Source organism: Equus asinus, chromosome 13 (assembly GCF_041296235.1).
Source record: "Equus asinus isolate D_3611 breed Donkey chromosome 13, EquAss-T2T_v2, whole genome shotgun sequence".
Lineage (NCBI taxonomy): Eukaryota > Metazoa > Chordata > Mammalia > Perissodactyla > Equidae > Equus > Equus asinus.
In genome coordinates this window covers 12,310,059-12,330,595 of record NC_091802.1, presented here as the reverse complement: position 1 = coordinate 12,330,595, position 20,537 = coordinate 12,310,059, and the positions used below count along the sequence as shown (strand labels likewise).

General features: G+C 43.2%; 1 pseudogene; it reads left to right on the top strand.

Moving 5' to 3' along the window:
• Positions 1-12,486: 12,486 nt before the first annotated feature.
• Positions 12,487-20,537, top strand: LOC106844138 (polyunsaturated fatty acid lipoxygenase ALOX12-like; annotated as a pseudogene).

Here is a 20,537-nt window from a genome sequence, read left to right as displayed (position 1 = left end):
CGATTTGCAAATATTTTCTCTCAGTTGGTGGGTTGTCTTTTCGTTTTGTTCATGGTTTCCTTTGCCTTGCAGTAGCTCTTTAATCTGATGAAGTCTCGTTTGTTTATTTTTTCTTTTGTTTCCCTTGCCTGAGTAGACATGATATTCAAAAAGATGCTTCTAAGACTAAGGTCAAAGAGTGTACTGTCTATATTTTCTTCTAGGAGTTTTATGGTTTCAGGTCTTACCTTCAAGTCTTTTATCCATTTTGAGTTAAAATTTGTGTATGGTGAAAGACAATGGTCTACTTTCATTCTTTTGCATGTGGCTGTCCAGTTTTCCCAACACCATTTATTGAAGAGACTTTCCTTTCTCCATTGTATGTTCTTGTCTCCTTTGTTGAAGATTATCTGTCTGTGGATGTGTGGTTTTATTTCTAGACTTTCAATTCTGTTCCCTTGATCCATGTGTCTGTTTTTGTGCCAGTGCCATGCTGTTTTGATTACTATAGCTTTTAGTATGTTTTGAAGCCAGGGATTGTGATGCCTCCACTTTTGTTCTTTTTTCTCAGGATTGCTTTAGTTATCCAAGGTCTTTTGTTGTCCCATATGAATTTTAGAATTCTTTGTTCTACTTCCATGAAGAATGTCATTGGGATTCTGATTGGGATTGCATTGAACCTGTAGATTGCTTTAGGTAGTATGGACATTTTAACCATGTTTATTCTTCTAATCCATGTGCATGGAATATCATCCCATTTCTTTATGTCATCGATTTCATTCAATACTGTCTTATAGTTTTCATTGTATAGGTTTTTCACGTCCTTGGTTAAATTTATCTGTAGATATTTTATTCTTTTTGTTGGGATTATAAATGGGATTGTATTCTTGAATTCTCTTTCTGTTAGTTTGTTATTAAAATATAGAAATGCAACTGATTTTTGTAAGTTGATTTTGTACCCTGCAACTTTGCTGTAGTTGTTGATTATTTCTAATAGTTTTCTGGTGGATTCTTTAGGGTTTTCTATATAGAGAATGATGTTGTCTGTAAACAGAGAGAGTTTCACTACTTCCTTGTCAATTTGGATATTTTTTATCTTTTTCTTCTCTAATTGCTCTGGCCAAAACCTCCAGTACTATGTTGAATAAGAGTGGCAAGAGTGGGCACCCTTGTCTTGTTCCTGTTCTCAGACGGATGGCTTTCAGTTTTTCCCCATTGAGTATGATGTTGGCTGTGGGTTTGTCATATATGGCCTTTATTATGTTGAGGTGCTTTCCTTCTATACCCATTTTAGTGAGAGTTTTTATCATAAATGGATGTCGGATCATGTCAAATGCTTTCTCTGCATCTATTGAGCTGATCATGTAGTTTTTATTCCTCATTTTGTTAATGTGATGTATCACATTGATTTGTGGATGTTGAACCATCCCTGCATCCCTGGTATAAATCCCACTTGATCATGGTGTATGTCCTTTTAATATATTGCTGTATTTGGGTTGCCAATATTTTGCTGAGGATTTTTGCATCTATGTTCATCAGCGATATTGGCCTGTAATTTTCCTTCTTTGTGTTGTCCTTGTCTGGTTTTGGATCAAGGTGATATTGGCCTTGTAGAATGAGTTAGGAAGTGTTCCATCTTCTTCAATTTTTTGGAATAGTTTGAGAAGGATAGGTATTAAATCTTCTTTGAATGTTTGGTAGAATTCTCCTGAGAAGACATCTGGTCCTGGACTTTTATTTTTGGGGAGGTTTTTGATTATTGTTTCAATCTCCTTACTTGTGATTGGTCTGTTCAGATTCTCTATTTCTTCTTGATTCAGTTTGGGGAGGTTGTATGAGTCTAAGAATTTATCCATTTCTTCTAGGTTGTCCAATTTGTTGGCATATACTTTTTCATAGTATTCTCTTATAATCCTTTGTATTTCTGCAGTATCTGTTGTAATTTCTCCTCTTTCATTTCTAATTTTATTTATTTGAGCCATCTCTCTTTTTTTCTTACTGAGTCTAGCTAAGGGTTTGTCAATTTTGTTTATATTCAAACAACCAGCTCTTAGTTTCAGTGATCCTTTCTACTGGTTTTTGTTTTTTTGTTTGTTTGGTTTCAATTTCATTTATTTCTGCTCTAATTTTTATTATTTCCCTCCTTATTCTGAGTTTGGGCTTTGTTCTTCTTTTTCCTAGTTCTGTTAGGTGTAGTTTAAGATTACTTATTTGAGATTTTTCTTATTTGTTAATGTGGGCCTGTATTGCCATGAATTTCCCTCTTAGGACTGCTTTTGCTCCATCCCATATGAGTTAGTATGGTGTATTTTCATTTTCATTTGTCTCCAGATATTTTTTTATTTCTCCTCTAATTTCTTCATTGATCTATTGGTTGTTCAGTAGCATGTTGTTTAGTCTCCACATATTTTTCACTTTCCAAGCTTTTTTCTTATAGTTGATTTCATAGCATGATGGTTGGAAAAGATGCTTGATATGATTTCAGTTTTCTTAAATTTATTGAGGCTTGCCTTGTTTCCCAACATATGGTCTATCTTTGAGAGTGTTCCATGTACACTTGAGAAGAATGTATATTCTGCCGATTTTGGATGGAATGTTGTGTATAAATCTATTAAGTCCACCTGGTTTAGTTTTCATTTAATTCTACTATTTCTTTGTTGATGTTCTGTCTGGATGATCTATCCATTGATGTAAGTAGGGTGTTGAGGTCCCCTACTATTATTGGGTTGCTTTTAATTTCTCCTTTTAGGTCTATTAATAGTTGCTTTATGTACTTTGGTGCTCCTGTGTTAGGTGCATATATATTTATAAGCATTATGTCCTCTTGGTGGAGTGTCCCTTTTATCATTATATACTGCCCCTATTTGTCTCTCATTGCCTTTTTTTATCTTGAAGTCTATTCTGTCTGATATGAGTATGGCAGCACCTGCTTTCTTTTGTTTGCCGTTAACTTGGAGTATCATCTTCCATCCCTTCACTCTGTGCCTGTGTTTGTCTTTAGAGCTGAGATGTGCTTCCTGGAGGCAGCATATTGTTGGTCTTGTTTTTTAATCCACCCAGCCACTCTGTGTCTTTTAATTGGAGAATTCAATCTATGTACATTTAGAGTGATTATTGATATTTGAGGACTTAATGCTGCCATTTTATCACTTGTTTTCTCGTTGTTCTATATTTCCTTTGTTTCTCATCCTGTGTATTTCTGACTGCCAGTTCAGTTTGGTGTTTCTCTATGATGGTTTTCTCAGTTTTCTCTTTATTTATCATTTGTGTCTCTGTCCTGATTTTCTGTTTAGTGGTTGCCATGAGGTTTGTATAAAAGATCTCATAGATGGGATAGTCCATTTTTTGATAGCCTCTGATCTCCTTAGTCTAAGCAGGTTCCATTCCTTTTCTCTTCCCTAAGTTATTGTTGTCACAACTTATCCCATTGTGCGTTTGTGATTAAAATGAAGTGGTTGTAGCTATTTTTGATGCTTTTCTTCCTTTTATCTTTAATGTTATAATTGTTTGCTAACCTGTTCTGAAAGAGAGCTGCAATTTTCTGATTTTGTCTGTCTATTTATCTCCTTGCTCAAGGCTTTGTAAACTCCTTCTTTTTTTTTTTTCAGGTATGAGGGCCTTCTTGATCATTCCTGCGGGGGGGGGGGTGCAGATCTTGTGGTAAAGAACTCTCTCAGCTTTTGTTTATCTGGGAAAGTTTTTATTTCTCTATCATATCTTAAGGACAGTTTCGCTGGATGGAGTATTCTGGGCTGAAAGTTTTTATCTTCAGAATTTTGGATACATAATTCCACTCTCTCCTAGCCTGTAAGGTTTCTGCTGAGAAATCCACTGAAAACATGGTAGCGGTTCCTTTGTGGATTATTTTCTTCTCCCCTTAATATTTTTTGTCACTGACTCTTGTCAGTTTTACTAATATATGCCTTGGAGAAGGTCTCTTTGCCTTGATGTAATTAGGAGTTCTATTAGCTTAATTTACATGTAATTTCAGCTCCTCCTCCAGGGTTGGGAAGTTCTCAGCTACTATTTCTTTGAACAAGCTCTCTGCTCCTTTCTCTCTCTCTTCCCGCTCTGGAATACCTATAATCCTTATGTTGCCTTTCCTAATTGAGTCAGATAATTCTTGGAGAAGTCTTCATCTTTTTTTAGTCTTAGTTCTCTCTCCTCTTCCATCTGCAGCATTTCTATATTTCTGTCCTCTAAATTACTGATTCTGTATGCTATAATCTCAGCTCTGGTTTTTAAGGACTCTAGATTTTTCTTTATCTCATTCATTGTGTTTTTCATCTCCAACATTTCTGATTTTTTTGGATGGTATCTCTTTTGTGAAGAATTCTCTTTCTTCATTAATTTTATGCCAGATATATTAAACTATCTTTCTGAGTTTTCTTGTAACTCATTGAGTTTCTTTATGATAACTATTTTGAGTTCTCTACCACTTAGCTTGTAAATTCTTGTGACTTTAGGATTGATTTCTGGATACTTGTAATTTTCCTTCTTGTCTGGAGTGTTAATATACTTCTTCATGCTATTCAGTGGGGCATATTTTTTCCATCACATAGTGGTAGTTAGTATCTGGTTGCAGATTCCACCTGCTACCACTGGATGAGGAGGCAGGCCCTCTGTGACCCCTGGCAGATGTGCCTGTCCATTGGAAGCTGTGCTCACAGGGCCTGTCTGCCTGTAGGCCACTGCTGCTTTATACACATAGGTGCAGGTGCTCTGGCAGGGATGCCCTGCTCTTGCCTACTAGCTGAGCTGGTGCCCCAGGTCAGAGCAGGAGAGGGGCACTTTCTTTCACATGCGCAATCCCACATGCCCCGACTCTGCATTCACTGTGTGCCCACCTGGGCTTCTCGGCTTCGTGTGGAGCACCCACAATTGCCTAGCTGACTTGATGTGGAGCATTCCCACAGGCTTGCAGTCAACTCCAAGAGCACAAACATTCCTGTGGAGGGCTGCCTTTTCCCCCTTCTCCACTCAGGGTGGCATGCTGGCCACAGCGTTAGGTCCCACACCCTAGATCACCACCACTCATGAGGGACAGGAGACCCCCTTACCTCCTTCCACTGCCTCCCGGGGGGGTCCAGCACCCCCACCTTCAGTTGTATGGCTGTAAGGTCCTCTCAGACATCTATTGTGTTGTATGAATGTCCTCTGTTGGTTTATGAATATCCTTTTTGTTGTATCTTAGGGGGAGAGACTAAGGGAAGAGCTCACTCTGCCATTATGCTGATGTCACTCCCTGTGACTTCTTTTTTTATAATGAAAGGGTATTGGATTTTGTCAAATGCTTTTTCTGCTTTTATTGAGATTACGTGTAGTGTTTTTCCTTTATTCTATTAATATGGTGTATGTTATTGTTTGATTTTTTCAGATGTTAAAGTAACCTTGCATTCCTGAGATAAACCCCATTTGGTCATGGTGTATAATCCACTTAATATGCTGCTAAACTTGATTTGCTAGTATTTTGTTGAGGATTTTTGCATCTGGAGTCATAAAAAATATTGGATCTCTAGCTTTCTTTTCTTCCAAGGTCTTTCTCAGGCTTTGGTATTAAGGTAATAATGATTTCACAGAATGATTTGGGAAATTTCTCCCCCTTGTATACTTTTTGGAAGAGTTTGATAAAAATTAGTGTTAATTCTTTTTTACTTCTGGTAGAATTCACCAGTAAAGCCATTTGGTCCTGGATTTTTCTTTGTTGGAAGTTTTTAATTAGTGTATCAATCTCTTTACTTGTTATACATCTATTCAGATTTTCTATTTATTCTTCAGTCAGCATCATTTAAGTGTTTTTAGGAGTTTGTCCATTTGATCTAGGATTTCCATTTTTGTTGACATGCAATTGTTTATAGTACTTAATCCTTTTTATTTTTGTAAGTTCAGTGGTAATGTCCCTTTTTCACACCTGGTTTTAGTAATTTGAGTCTCCTCTTTTTTTTCTTGGTGACTTTAGTTAAAGGTTGTCAATTTTTTGAGTTTTTGAAGGACTCAGCTTTTGGCTTCATTGATTTTCTAATCAGAATTTTAATATGCAGCATTCTTATTTTAATAGACTCTTCACTTTTTAGGAAAAATAGTTACTTTAGTTATCATTTTGGAGGATAGAAGCCCCTGTCCCACCTTTTTCATTTGCATCCCTGAGCTCAATCAAAAAAGTGAGAAAATTGACTCTTAACCCCTCCCTGTCTTATTATCACTTTTGATGAGCCTGATATGTGAAATCTTGGAGGTGGAGGGGAACCATTGAGGTACCTTGAAATAAAGTGGAAATTTGGATCAAAGAGATCACCTCAGCTATAAGATGTCCCCATCATGGATTTGACACTAACAGGTACAGCTGGAAATCATAGCCGAGCACTCAGGTCATGGGCAAGAGCCAAGCCATGAGATGATTTGAGATCTGAGAGAGGTGTGATTAAGGCTTGGTTGAGATGCTGGACCAACTGGAGCTATAGCAAGAAGATTTAGATACTTGATGATAAGAGACAAAGGAAATTAACACTATAATGCTCAGTATTAACCCCATTTTTAAGCGGAGGAAACTAAAAGTGTGACATTAAGAACATTGTTCAAAATCATAAAGTTTGGTGGCAGATAAGGAACTTAAAATCACATTTTCCTGACTCTAAAGCCTCATTATTTGATATCAGTACAGCCTTCTGGGTCTCCTCACCACATGACCATAGATAAGAGTGCCCCACTGTGCTGAGGTTTCAGCATAACCAACTCTTGCTGGCCCTGGGCCAGATCCCATCAGTAAAGGTGACATTAACTTCAAATAGGAGCCCTGCCTAGGATGGGAATGTGGAGTGTGAGGGAGAGAGGGGTGGTGTTGGAAGGAGCTACATTGAGGCTTGCCAGGAGCAGAGCTGATTCCCCAAGTCTCCAGGTTATTTTTTTCATTAGTGATATCAAGGTCTTATCCCCAAAGTGCTGGGTCATCTGGTTCTAGTAATAGGACATAGAAATGTGCCTTAGACAAAATGAGTGTGTATGAGCATGTATGTGTCTTGGTATGTGCATTTGTAAAAGCTGTGTCAGCTATGGCCATCACTTTGGTGTCTCACCTTACTCTGGCATGGAGAACCCACATCTGAGCATAACCCTGTGGAGATGAGTGTTCTAAGAAGGCTTTGATCATCCCACAGCTTCTTGAGGCTGTGATTGTGGTGGTAAAGTCATCCACATGGGGGGAAAACAGGCCCTTTAACAGACAGACCAGAATTTTTGGATTGTTCCTCTGTGAGGTCAGTTATTGTAAACATGGCTGACCCTTTGGGCTGAGTGGGAATCCCTAGAAGTTACAGAGTAGACATCTTGTAGTCAGAAGGATGCAGGTTCAGAATAATCATGATTTATACAGTAATAGATGCATGCCCTTACTCTGAACCTCATGATTGAAACTCTAAACATGTCAAATAATTCTTTCTCCAGCCTGATTTCACTTTGCCTTGGAATTTACTCTTGGCTTATTGCCCCTGTACATAAGGCTCTTTGGCTGCTATTGCTTCCCTTTTCTTAAGATCATCCAAAAGCACAGAAAGCCAGGTCTGCCTCGGGTTGTTTGTGTTTTGTCACGGGGCAATGAAAGAGAAAAGGAGGGTGGACCTGAGGATTTCATGAAGCTAGGTCTTTGGAAATCCTCTAGTTCAATCATCTGAGGTCAATCTGGAGGCGGGCATGATATAATCTAAGGGAAGTAGGCAAGAAATTGGGAAACACTTGGTCACACCTTGATTCAGTCACCCTGTTCTAGGATTTGACCCTCAGATTTGTAAAGCCCTGATCAGACAATGAGAAACTGATTCACACACTTGAAATGCCAAGTCCTTTTCTCTAAAAAAAAAAAAAAAAGGTTAAAATAATGCTTACTTTATCTCACAGCTATTAAGATTATATGAGCACACATATGAAAACTGGGTTTGTGATGAATCACCAGTTGGGGTTCCAATTAATACAGTCACATATTCTTTAATGCCCTCAGTGTCAAAGTCACTTGTTGTGCTGAGAACCAGGTCTCCCTGTGATAACCTAGGTCATGGTATGGATCCCATCCAGACACCTGTTCAGAGCCCTGATCCTTTGTGCTTCTGAGTTTCTCTGCTGTCCTTTCTCTGGCAGCTGACTTCAGAGCCACCCGAATGTCTCAAAATATTCAAGAACTTTGAACCTCAAAGGAAAAGGGTTTGTGCCCTTTTCTTCTCCCTAAAGGATCTTTGTCCCCTTTGTAAAGTCATGTATGCTGATAGGTATATTTGGGGAAATATCAACTAAATATATCCATCAACATTTAAACCCCAAGACACTGTGATCCCAAAAATTCTATTATTAGAACTATATCCATCTCTGTATCTATATCCATATCTTCCCAAATAGTGGGTAGATGATTGCTTTAAGTTGAATAAAAAATAGGCATTCCAGGGAGCCAGCCCTGTGCCCGAGTGATTAAGTTTGCACGCTCCACTTTGGTGGCCCAAGGTTTGGCTGGCTTGGATCCTGGGTGTGGACCGAGCACCACTCATCAAGCCATGCTGAGGTGGCATCCCACATAGCAGAGCCAGAAGGACCTACAACTAGAATATACAGCTATGTACTGGGGGGCTTTTGGGAGAAAAAGAAGAAGAAGAAACAGAAGATTGGCAGCAGATGTTAGCTCAGGTGCCAACCTTAAAAAAAGAACAAAAAGAAACAAGATTGAAATGTAAGAAGGTGAAAAAAAAAAAGAAAGAAAAGAAATAACCATTCCAGGACATTCTCTAATACAAAGAAGAGCAATCTTGAAGTGACGTTATTGCTTTAGTGCTAACCACAGAAATGGTTTGCAATTGATAGAAATGGCTACCAGTTTTCTTACAAAAAAAAAAAAAAAAGTGCTCCCAAATAAATGTCCAGCCCTGCCAGGAAACTTAATCAGCATGATTACTAGTTCTTTCCCCAATGTACAACCAAGGAGGAACTACAGAAATGAGACCTCCAAAAAATGGCGAGAGACTCACTCGATGACAGGGGCGTTGTTTTGGACCCGTGTGGAAAGGATGGGGATGGGCCTGGGGGAAACTGTTCTGCTTAGTTGGGCAGATCAATTAGGAGGGAGATTGCTGAAGTTCTGCTCTTACTTGTCCCTTGAATGGCTTTGGGATAAGCACCCCCTGTCCCCAGTTCACAATAACACAAACTTCTAGTCCAGGTGAACATAGGAACAAAATCAAGGCAGAGGCAGAAGTCTTGTGCTTGTAAGGATATAAGAAAAACAGGTAAATACAACATGAAAGTTTAGGTTAAATTAGTATCAACTCCAAATGATTGCATAAAGCATGATACCACTTTTTAAAAAAATCAGGTTAAGATAATTAAAATGAAATATATTTGCGAATACATAGAGGTGTGATAAAACTATGACAAAGGTGAGAGAGTTTTTCTGCTTCCAGCCATGAGACACTAAGATGTTCCAGAGTTACCTTCCTACCATAAACAACTAGAAAACTATACAAAATATAGAAAACAATTATTTTTAGGCACTGAAAAATAATCAGTGTGGTACTGTGATCCCTGAGAAAAGGTAAATGAAATGAGTTCTATCATTATCCAGATTTTTTTCATGGAGTTAATTCCCAGACTGTGCACAGTGAGGGAGAATCCAAACTGAGTCAGACAATCTTACTGAGGTGGGGAGACAGAGACTGGAGTTCAGGGAGGCCAAGAAGGCTAGAAATTGCAGGGCTACATATACAAGAGGGGGAAGCTACACAAAGAATTCTAGATAGCCACATAGAAGTCCTTTAGATCTTTTAGCTGAATACCAATCTGCATGTGTATGAAGTAAAACCCTCCAAGACCAGAAAAGAAAAACTTCCTGGGGAAAACATTTACAAGGTTGTTTCCTATGTTATCTTCTAGGAGTTTTATATTTTATATTTAGGTCTGTGATCCATTTTGAGGTAATTTTTGTAAATGGTGTAAGGTGTGTGTCTAGATTAATTCTTTTGCATGTGGATGTCCAGTTGTTCCAGCACCATTTGTGGAAAAGACTATCTTTGCTCCATTGTATTGCTTTTGCTCCTTTGTCCAAGATCAGTTGATTTTATTTATGTGGATCTATTTCTGGGCTCTATTCTGTTGCATTGATCTATTTGTCTCTTCTTTCATCGATGCCATATTGTCCTGATTACTGTAGTTTTGTAGTAAGTCTTGAAGTTGGGTAGTGGCTCCAACTTTATTCTTCCCCTTCAACATTGAGTTGGCTATTTTGGGTCTTTTTCCTGTCCTTATAAACTTTAGAATCAGCCCGTTGATATTCACAAAAATAACCTTCTGATATTTTGATTATGATTGCATTGACTCTATAGATCTAGTTGGGAAGAACTGACATCTTGACAAGAATGAGTCTTCCTATCCATGAACATGGAATATCTCACCATTTATTTAGTTCTTCTTTGATTTCATTCATCAGTTTTGTAGTTTTACTCATATAGATCTTGTACATATTTTGTTAGATTTATATCTAACTATTTCATTTTAGGGGGTACTAATGTAAATGGCAAGGTGTTTTAAATTTCAAGTTCTACTTGTTCATTGCTGGTATATAGGAAAGTAATTGACGTGAGTATATTATTTTATATCTAATAGGAAGCTATAGAAGGTGTTAAGCAGCTAAGACACTACTTTCTATTGGGAGGGGAAATCTGCCATGGGCCCTGATTGCCCCCGAACATTCCTGCTGGGTATTCCAGGAATGCAAGGTCTTGACTGCTCTTTATTTGGGCTATTTCTCAAGAGCCATGTTTGTAGCAAGCAATCTTGTGGAATGAGGTAATATCACCCCCAGACAAAGAACAGACTTCCTTCCACTTAGTATAAAAATGGTGAATTCCCCAAGCTCAGTGATCCCGTCCTGTAATGCAACCTGCTGTAGGTACAGGCATCCATCCACGCCCACCTGAGTCACCACCATGGAACTTAGGGGCAGGAGGAAGGGATGGGACATGAACCTCCGGCTATTTCTTTTGCTGTGAATAATAATGTTCTTTAGGAATTTGAACAGGAGTCTTGTGTCTTCTACCACCGTCTCACAAACAGTAACAGGCTAATTGGCTAGCTTTTAAGCAGGGTAAAATCCCAGATTTCTCATAGTTCTTGACACTTTTCATCCACCAGACTGGCAAAATATTTTTAAAGGAAGATTGGCCACAGATGTTAGCTCAGGGCCAATCTTCTTCTTCTTCTTCTTTTTAAGATTTTACTTTTTCTTTTTCTCCCCAAAGCCCCCCAGTACATAGTTGTGTATTTTTAGTTGTGGGTCCTTCTAGTTGTGGCATGTGGGACACCGCCTCAGCATGGCTTGGTGAGCGGTGCCATGTCCGCGCCCAGGATTCGAACTGGCAAAACCCTGGGCCGCCACAGCAGAGCGCGTGAACTTAACCACTCGGCCACGAGGCTGGCCCCTGGCAAAATATTTTTAAATGATAACTCCCTGTGCAGGTGAGAATGCAGAGAAAGAGCACTCTGATACCATGCTACAGGCTTTTTGGAAAATATTTGATAATATCTATTAATATACATTCATATAATTTTACACAGAAATCTCACTTCTTGGAATTTATTCTATAAGTTTAAAAGCTCCAATACTTAATGGCATACATAGACACGTGTTGATTAAAGCACTCATCATAGTTAATATTCCTGGGAACAACCTGGATGCTCATCAAGAAAGGAATACTTAGAGCTAACCAAAAGTGTAGTTGGTTCTCTATTGATCTGAAGATATTCCCATCATGTATTGTTAACTGTGGAAAACAACTTCCTAGGAAAACAAAATGGTAGCGTGACCTCATTTTTTTGTGGAAGAAATGACCAAAACCTTATAGAAACAAGTCCATAAACAGAAAGGAGTGGATAAGGAGAAACACTGGACCATGGACATTGGTTTTTTTTCTCTCGGGATGGGGGAGAAAATGGAGGCCTCAGCTACTCCCTAGGTGCCTGGACATGGAAAGTAACATTGGAGGGGATATTCTAACTTTTCCCTAACTCTCGAGTGTCCCTCAAGAAGGGGCCTTCTCTGGCCCACAAGGACAATCTCGATGCCCCTTCAGCAGGCAGACCTGGTAGATGAAGAGACGGTGGAGACAGTCACCCAGGGGCCCCGGTCACTGGCAAAAAGAAAAGGGAATGGCACCCAGGACTCCTGCAGAAAATGCTATTCAGTAGCAAAACGCGGGGTTGGGGGAGGATGAGAAGCCTAGAGAGGAACTCAGATGGATTAGCCCTGCCCCCTCTCCCTCCTTACTGCACCCAGGCTCAGCCCCTCATCTTCCTCAAAGCCCCGCTTCTCAGCATTGAGCTGAGAAGAGCAGCCTCCCCCCTAACACCCCACCCCACGAGCTAATCACATGTTCTTGTCTGGGATGGAGACCCAGGAGTGCCCCACACCCTGGAGTGGGCAGACTCGCAGTCCTGCTTTATTTATTTTACCTGGCCGCGGAATTCTCACCTGATATCGTTGACCGAACCTCTAAAGCCCAGGTGAATCCACCCGCTGCCATGGGCCGCTACCGCATCCGCGTGGCCACCGGGGCCTCGCTCTTCTCCGGGTCGCACAACCGCGTGCAGCTGTGGCTGGTCGGGGCGCGCGGGGAGGCGGAGCTGGAGCTGCAGCTGCAGCCGGCGCGGGGCCAGGTCAGCGGGCGGGAGCGGGGACCCTAACCCTGGCCCGGGCTCGGCTCGCGGCGGGAGGGCGGCTCGGAATCGGGAGGCTGGGGGCGAGCGACAGCGCCACCGCGCCGGCTGAGACGCCCAGGGAGTGGGGACTCCCGCGCCAGGAGTGCGAAAAGGGTCAAGAGCCAGGGCCAGGCTGGGCTCAACCCCCTTCTCTCTTCCCGACTCAGGTCCTCGCAGCCTCCAACTCCTTCCCCAAAAGACCCCAGAGCCAGTGGCACCATAGGCTCAATATAGGATGAGGGGTCAAACCTGAAGCTCCTGGGGAGAGCGTGGGCGGGGTGAGAGCTCAGCGAAGGGACCGATGCGGGTGCTGATGCTCAGTCATCAATTCAGACACTGCAGGCCACGCCCCGCGCTCCCTCGTCCTCCCTGCGACCGGGCGTCTGAGACACAGCCCGCATGTGTCGGGAGGAGGGAACGAGGGAATGCTATCTTTGGAGGCCTTGTCAACCCAGGCTCCACAAAGTCCTCGCCGCTTCTCGTCCCCGCCCCACCTCTGACCCCCAACTCCCAACCCGGACGAAACGGCCTCTCCCGGGTCCCTGCTACTAAGTCTCGCCGGGTTCTGGCCTCCGCAGGAGGAAGAGTTTGATCGAGACGTTTCCGAGGACTTGGGGCCACTGCACTTCGTGAAGCTGCGCAAACACCGCTCCCTGGTGGACGACGCGTGGTTCTGCGACCGCATCACGGTGCAGGGCCCTGGAGCCTGCGCGGAGGCCGCCTTCCCGTGTTACCGCTGGGTGCAGGGCGAGGGCGTGCTGAGGCTGCCCGAGGGCACCGGTGAGGGGCAGCGGCGGGGAACTAGGGCAGGGCCTCGGGAACCACTGGGAGAGGGGGGCACTGACGAAGGTCGGAAGAGACTAGAAAAAGTGGGTGCTCAGCAGGTTAAGGGTGGAAAACGCAGGATGCTTGAAACGGAACAAAAAATGTATAAAGTCCTGAAGTTGGACGTAGAATAGGCGGACACAGAGAAGCGATCTGAAGGTTCCCTCTTCCAAGAAGGGGAGAACGGGGAATGGAGTTGCAGCAATGATGGAAAACTGAAGAGAAAAGTAAAAGTGGGAAGGAGACCGCTATGTGATGGGGAACAAGTTAGGGCAGGGCAGGGTAGCACATGGCACATGAGATGGCCAGTGACCCCTGAGAGGAGACAGCTAAGGGAAGCAAATGATATAACCTTGGAGAGCTGAAAAGTTAGAAGAACAAGTCACTGTGAGAGACAGGGAGCACCTGGCAGGGGGTGGCGATGAATGACAGAAAATACAGAATCTTTTACCTTAGGAAATAAGTAGGAGAGACAATTGAGAGAAAGGACAGGTAAGAACACGGAATATGCATCTTTGAGAAGCAAGTATAATTACAAGTGAGGGCAGGAACAAGTCAGGTTAACAAATATAGACTATGTGACGTTGAGGACAGGTGAGATGGAACCAAGTAAAGGTAGCACCATGAAACCATTTGTTCTCCAAGACAGGTGGGAGGGTACGGTTGATGGGGGCACACACACAGTATCTTATCCCAGGGAATAGGTGAGGATGGAGAAAGGCGAGGTCAGGGGATGTGAGTGCACCTGACTTGAAATATGTCCTGTTGGAGGACAGGTCGAGGTGTGGACAGGAGAGGACCAAGACAGGGGAGAATCATAAAGTAATATAGGATAATGTAGCATAGGTGTGAACATTTCAGGTGATTAAGAATAAAATTCATAGATAATGAAGAATAGGGACAGACAGGGAAATTTGAGTTAAGGATTATGACAGGGTGTCAAAAACAGGATTTTTGTCTTAGGACGAATATGAGATCTGAGATTCGTGAAATCAAGAAAAGGGGGTGGGCGAGGATGAAATAAATGGCCAGGGAATTAATTAGGAGAGACAGAGCCGGAGAAAAAGGCAAAAGAGTCTGATGCAATACAGTTAAAGAGATAGGAGATTGGAAGAAGCCAGAGCATAGCATGAGCTTGGACAGAGCAGTGTGGTCAGTTGTGTTAACGTCTCCCAGGCCACCTCGCAGGAAACAATGCCTTGGATGTGTGCCAGAAGCACTGAGAGAAAGAACTGGAGGAAAGACAGCAGACCTACCAGGGGCCACCTCCCTTAGGCCTCCCAGTTGTCCCACCCCTTCCCTGACACTTCTTCCATCGCTGACTTCTACCCTCTCCATTAACTTTTGTCCCCATCTCCTAGCGGGGCCACCTGGAAGGAAGGGTTGCACGTGACAATAGCTGCAGGGACTAAGGGTGATCTACCTCCAAATATGAGATTCCACGAGGAGAAGAGACGGGACTTTGAATGGACAGTGGAGTCAGGGTGAGGAGATGGTCAGAGTGGAGTGGGGCTGGTGGATCCAGAAACAGGTAGGATTTGGTAAATTGACAGTTTAATCCTCACTGTTTGTTCTAAGGTTATAGAATTTGCCGTCAAACAAGTTTACACCCTCCTGAGCTCCTGGAAATGCCTGGAGGATTTTGATCAGATCTTCTCGGGACAAAAGAGTGCCTTGACTGATCACTGGTTTCCCCAGGTCTCCATAACACCTTGCTGGCCCTTTTCATGACCTATCTGTCACATGCCATAGTCCCTAAAACTGTTTGCCAAAAAAGACCTTATTGTGCCTGGTGAACTCACAGAGGCCTCAAGAATGAAAAGATGGGGGCTGGGTATGGGGTAGTCGTGTGACTAAATCCCTGAGGTGGAGTCTGGAGGAGAGGACTATTGGGGTAAATATCCTTCATCCACACCCCAACCCAACCTCCACAGAGCAGGTTCACCGGTGCTGGCAGGATGGTGAGCTTTTTGGCTACTAGTTCCTCAATGGCACCAACCCCATGCTGTTGAGATGCTCCACCTCTCTCCCCTCCCGGCTAGTGCTGCCCACGGGGATGGAGGAGCTTCAGGCCCAGTTGGAGAAAGAACTTCAGGTACCTTCTCCCACCCTACATTGTTCTCTTCTTGGCAGTGTGGGAGGAAAAGTGGCAAAGGGGCAGACCAAAGATGAGTCAGGGAAGGGAGGCCGTGCTAAGCCACTGCCTCTGGGTGCAGAGTCCTGTGCCAGAAAAACCTAGAGATGATAAAGTATGTAGAGGAAAAGCTTTGAGGCCAGTTACAGCCAAACAAAGTAGACCCTCAGGCGATAATGGGGAAAGGAGCTTGGCCAACTTGACAAGGGGAGAGCTTAATACACCTGCGGTGCAGAATCAATTGGCAGTCCTAGTTCTAAAACTACCTCCGCCACAAACAAGCTGCATGTCCCTTGGGAAGGCTCGCTTCATTGGGTCCTATCCCTCCCTGTAAAATGAGGACTTGAACCGGATGCTCTGATGCTTCCTTCAGTTCTGCCACGAGGACTCTGGCATGCTGTGGGATAACGGCAAGGAGCTAGACTTGAGTGTCTTTACATCTTCCCCTTTGCCTTGGCCCTCTGGAGGCATGCTTTCAAATTTAACTATGGATACATTCCTCTTTTCCTAAGAACACTTCCCTGTTTGAAGCTGACTTCATCCTGCTGGATGGAATTCCAGCCAATGTGATCCAAGGAGAGAAGCAGTACCTGGCTGCTGACCTGGTGATGCTGAAGATGGAACCCAATGGGAAGCTGCTACCGTGGTCATCCAGGTGAGGCCCCCTGGGAATTCCCCTCCCAAGACTGGTCTCTGTTCACTCCGACCTCTGCCCTGAGACAAAGACCACTGGCTCTTGTCCCCCACTCCCGCCTCATTCAGTGAGACCATTTTGTCTCCATCACTCCTTTCTTCCTTGCAGCCTGCTCACTACTCACCTGGAATTGCTTGTTTGAGAGTCATGATGGTCTCTGTTGGTTCTCACCCTGAGGCAACTCAATCTCTTTGTGGCCTTTGAATCTGTGCAACACCCCTTCTTTCTTAAACATCTCTTCCCCTTGGCTTTAATGATTTTCGACTCCTGCTATTCTCACAATTAGCTGACATGTACTGCCAGTTTCTCACTTTCTCCTTCCCCTTCCCCCACCATAGCTCAGACCCCATCACTTTTTTCCCAAACCACTGTTAGGATCTTCTTATTGGACTCCCTGCTTCTGACTCTCCTGCATTCAACCTGATCATCCTGACACTCACATGGCGCCACAGTTAGGGAGAGGCAGAGTGGAAGGGTTCTCAATCCTCCTACTAGATTATAACCATCTGGAAGGTAGTAGTCTTACCTTTGCCATCTGTTTCCCTCACATATGGTGAACGGTGAGAATGGTGCCTCACGTACGGTGAGAGGTCAATGAATGCTGACTTCCTTTTTATTGCAGACCCAGCCTTTCAACCCCAGCACCCAACCCCGCCACTGTTCCTGCCCTCAGATCCTCCATTTGCCTGGCTCCTGGCCAAATGCTGCATCCAAAATTCAGATTTCCAACTGCAGAAGCTCCAATATCACTTGCTGAACAACAATGCACTGGCTGAGGTCATTGCTGTGGCCTTACAGGTGCCTCCCAGGGCTGCACCCTGTCTTCAGGGTACATCTTCTACCCTCCATGTCCCATCTCTCTCACATTCCATAGAAAGGAAACAACCCAACAGCTGTCTAGGTTTTAAAAAGCCTAAGCCATCTGTCTGGGAACATCTAAATAGAGCTTCGAATTCAACAAGCATCCATGTTATTGTAGCAAAGAATTTTTATAGCAATTTGTGAATTGAAGAGAGGAGAAAATGATTGTGTCAGGACTTTGAGCCTTGTGGCTTTATTTCTAATGTTTAAATTCTTTTTATTTTGAGATAATCATAGATTTTCATGTAGTTTTAAGAGATAATACAGAGAGATCCCATCTATCCTATTAAGTCAAGTCGCTTAGCATTTATTCAGCGCTTATTGTAAGGCAGTTCTGAAATTCTCTAGCAATGAGTCTGGTGTGGAGTAGGAATATGATTTGATAGACAGAAGTATTGCTCTGCTTTGGGAGAGTTACCATTTAACTGGGAGGACAAATGAGACACATAGAAACAACCAGAGAACAATATCTGGAAGGAGAGTTTGACATCAGAGAGAAAGCAATAAACACTATATTGTTGATGGAGAATGTTCCACCACAACTTAGGAGTCATTAAATAGAAGAGTAAAGAGCAAAGACAGCAGGCTAACAGGTTATTTAACCTGCTCAAGACAGGGGTGCAATACTTGGGGGTTACAGAAATGGAAAGGAAAGTGCAAAGACTTTGTGATGCGGAAATAGTAGCTGCAGCATGCCTGGGTGCGAGATTGGAGAGAAAGATCAGAAGGCTGAGCTGCTGCAACAGCTAGGAGCTCACAGAGTATGTGCTGTTGTAGTGACCCAGAAATACTGTAATTTTATAAAACAGTGAGTCTAAACTCTATTGCTAGGCAGGAGGCAGCAAAAATAGACTTGTGCTTGCTTAAAAAATGTCTTCAAAATCTTGATGACACTTTACATATAGCAGAAGGGGCAAAAATGTATATAAGCTTATAACAAAAATGTGTATAAGCTTATGAACAAGAGCAATTTTCAGAAACAGTAAAGTCAGGAGAAGCCAATTTGGAGTCAAAGATGAGATGTTCAGTTTTAGGTACGTAGAGTTTGAAGTGTTAGCAAGATATATAAGTGAGCACTTGCTAGGTAGAACATTTGAGTAGTGCTGCTTCTAGGGGTCCCCACTTCCATCCCCAGACCTATCCATTAGTGCAGTGGCCCTCTGGGCTCTGGGGAAACATAGACAAGACAGACACCAACAGAGTTCATGGAATCTTGTATTTGATTGACTTTATGATGCCTTTTCATCATCGTCTTCTGTCTCTCTTAATGGTTAAGCCCACTTTTACAGTTCAAAATCCCCCTTTACTAGTTCCACCCCCTCCACACCTGTCTCCCCTCACCATAACAACCTTCATCCCATGGCAAACAGCTGAGTTGTTATCAGGACACCCAGGAGGGCTAAGCCTGCACATTTCATAAAGGCTACTTGTGCAGGCTCTGGATTCAGACTGCCGGGGTCAGAATACTGAATCCTGGCCTCAGTATTTACCAGATGCGTGCTCAGAGTCCTCATCTCTAAGTGGGGATAACAGGGGCTCCCTCATTGATGAGGATGATGAGGATAAAACGACATAACACAACAGTGTGACAGGCTAAATCCTACAAAATGCATTAGTTCTTGCTGTTATTACTATTACTATTAATTCTTTGTCCTCTGGTATGTTCTCTCCTCATGTGGACTTTGGGCTTTCTATGACACTCAGGGTCTTTCATGAATTGTCTGAATTTTAAACCAATGTGAGCTGCTTTGATATCGTGGCACTAGCGGTATCATTTGGGTCTTCCATCTGTCCGGCATCACCAACTCACATAAATACCAAGGTTGCATGAACCCTCCATCTCAACTGAGAGGAAATGAAGACAAAGTGGTCTAAGACAAAAGGAAATGCATGTGAAGATCAAATGGGCTCACTTATTAGCTAAAGAAAAGCAGGGGAGAGGAAGCCTAAGAGTGCCCAACTGCTGGTGAGAGCAGATTTTATGACAGCCCTTCTACTGATAAAGAGGATGGATCAATATGGCTCCTCTAATTCTGACTGAAGATACCCTACCCCCACCCCAAAATTAAAAACTGCAAGAGTAAAACAACTAGAGATTCAAGGAGTGGCTTTGAAAATCAATAGAAAGGCTAGTTTAAACTGTAAGGATGTGCATGATAGAAAAACTGTTTTAAAAAATCAAAAGTTAAAAGGCTGATTCTCAAAGGACACCTGTATTCAAGGTGGAAATAACAAAGGTAATGATAGCAGCTACTATTCAAGGACTTCTGTGTGCAGGCACTGTACTCAATACCCTTCAAACATCACTCACATAAGCATCACCACAGTGCCTGTGATAAGAGACTGTACTCTCACCCCTGTTAAGAGATGAAGAGATGGACAAGTATCAAAGTATCTTGGCCAAGTATCAAAGTGAATGGCAAAGTGTGGTTGAAATCTCGGTCAGTTGGACTCCAAAGCTCAACTCACAGGGCAGCTGGAGAACATGAGAGTAAGTGATCAGAGGAGCAGAAGACCAGCCTGCAAAGGCACTGGCAGGAAGGAAAGCATCAAGTGGAGAGACGGCCACCATGCTGGGTGCCATGCCTTAGGAGGAAGGACCAAGCATGTTCTCCGTTAACCACCCTCTCCAATCTCCTCCATCCCAGCTCCTGATCTTGCACATTCACTATACCATGGAGATCAATACCCAAGTCAATCTCAACTCATCTCAGAAGGTGGTGTATTTGATAAGGTAAGGAGGGCATGGGGCTTGGGGCCAACTAATCTGGCTCTGCATTACCTTCTGCCACCTTTGGGATCCCAGACCAACATGTGTGAATGTCCTGACCTTTAAACCCATGAGATTTGTCCCTTTATATCCATGTCATTAAATCTGAAAAGCCCATATCTGACCCCCTTATATAGTACGCTGTGTTCTCCAGCTCTGTTTCTTCCTCAAGGCCTCTCATCTCTCTTGTCCTAAGCAATGAGCACAGGTGGAGGGGGCTATGTGCATTTGATCTGTCAGGCCATGGCCCAGCTGACTTACTGCTCCCTCTGTCCTCCTGACGATATGGCTGACCGAGGCCTGCTGGGAATCCCAAGTGCTCTCTATGCCCATGATGCTTTACGGCTCTGGGAGATCATTGCCCAGTGGGTGAGAGTGGGACCTGAGAAATGGAGGGGTGTCGGGGAGAGGGAGAGTGGGGCTCTGACCTGAGGTCAGCATGAGGCAAAAGAAACACGTGAAAACCGGAAGGTCCAGGCAGGAGGAGGAGAGGACGCAATCCTGGGGAGATGAGGGAGAGTGAGGAGTACAGTTGGAATCATTCAGTATCT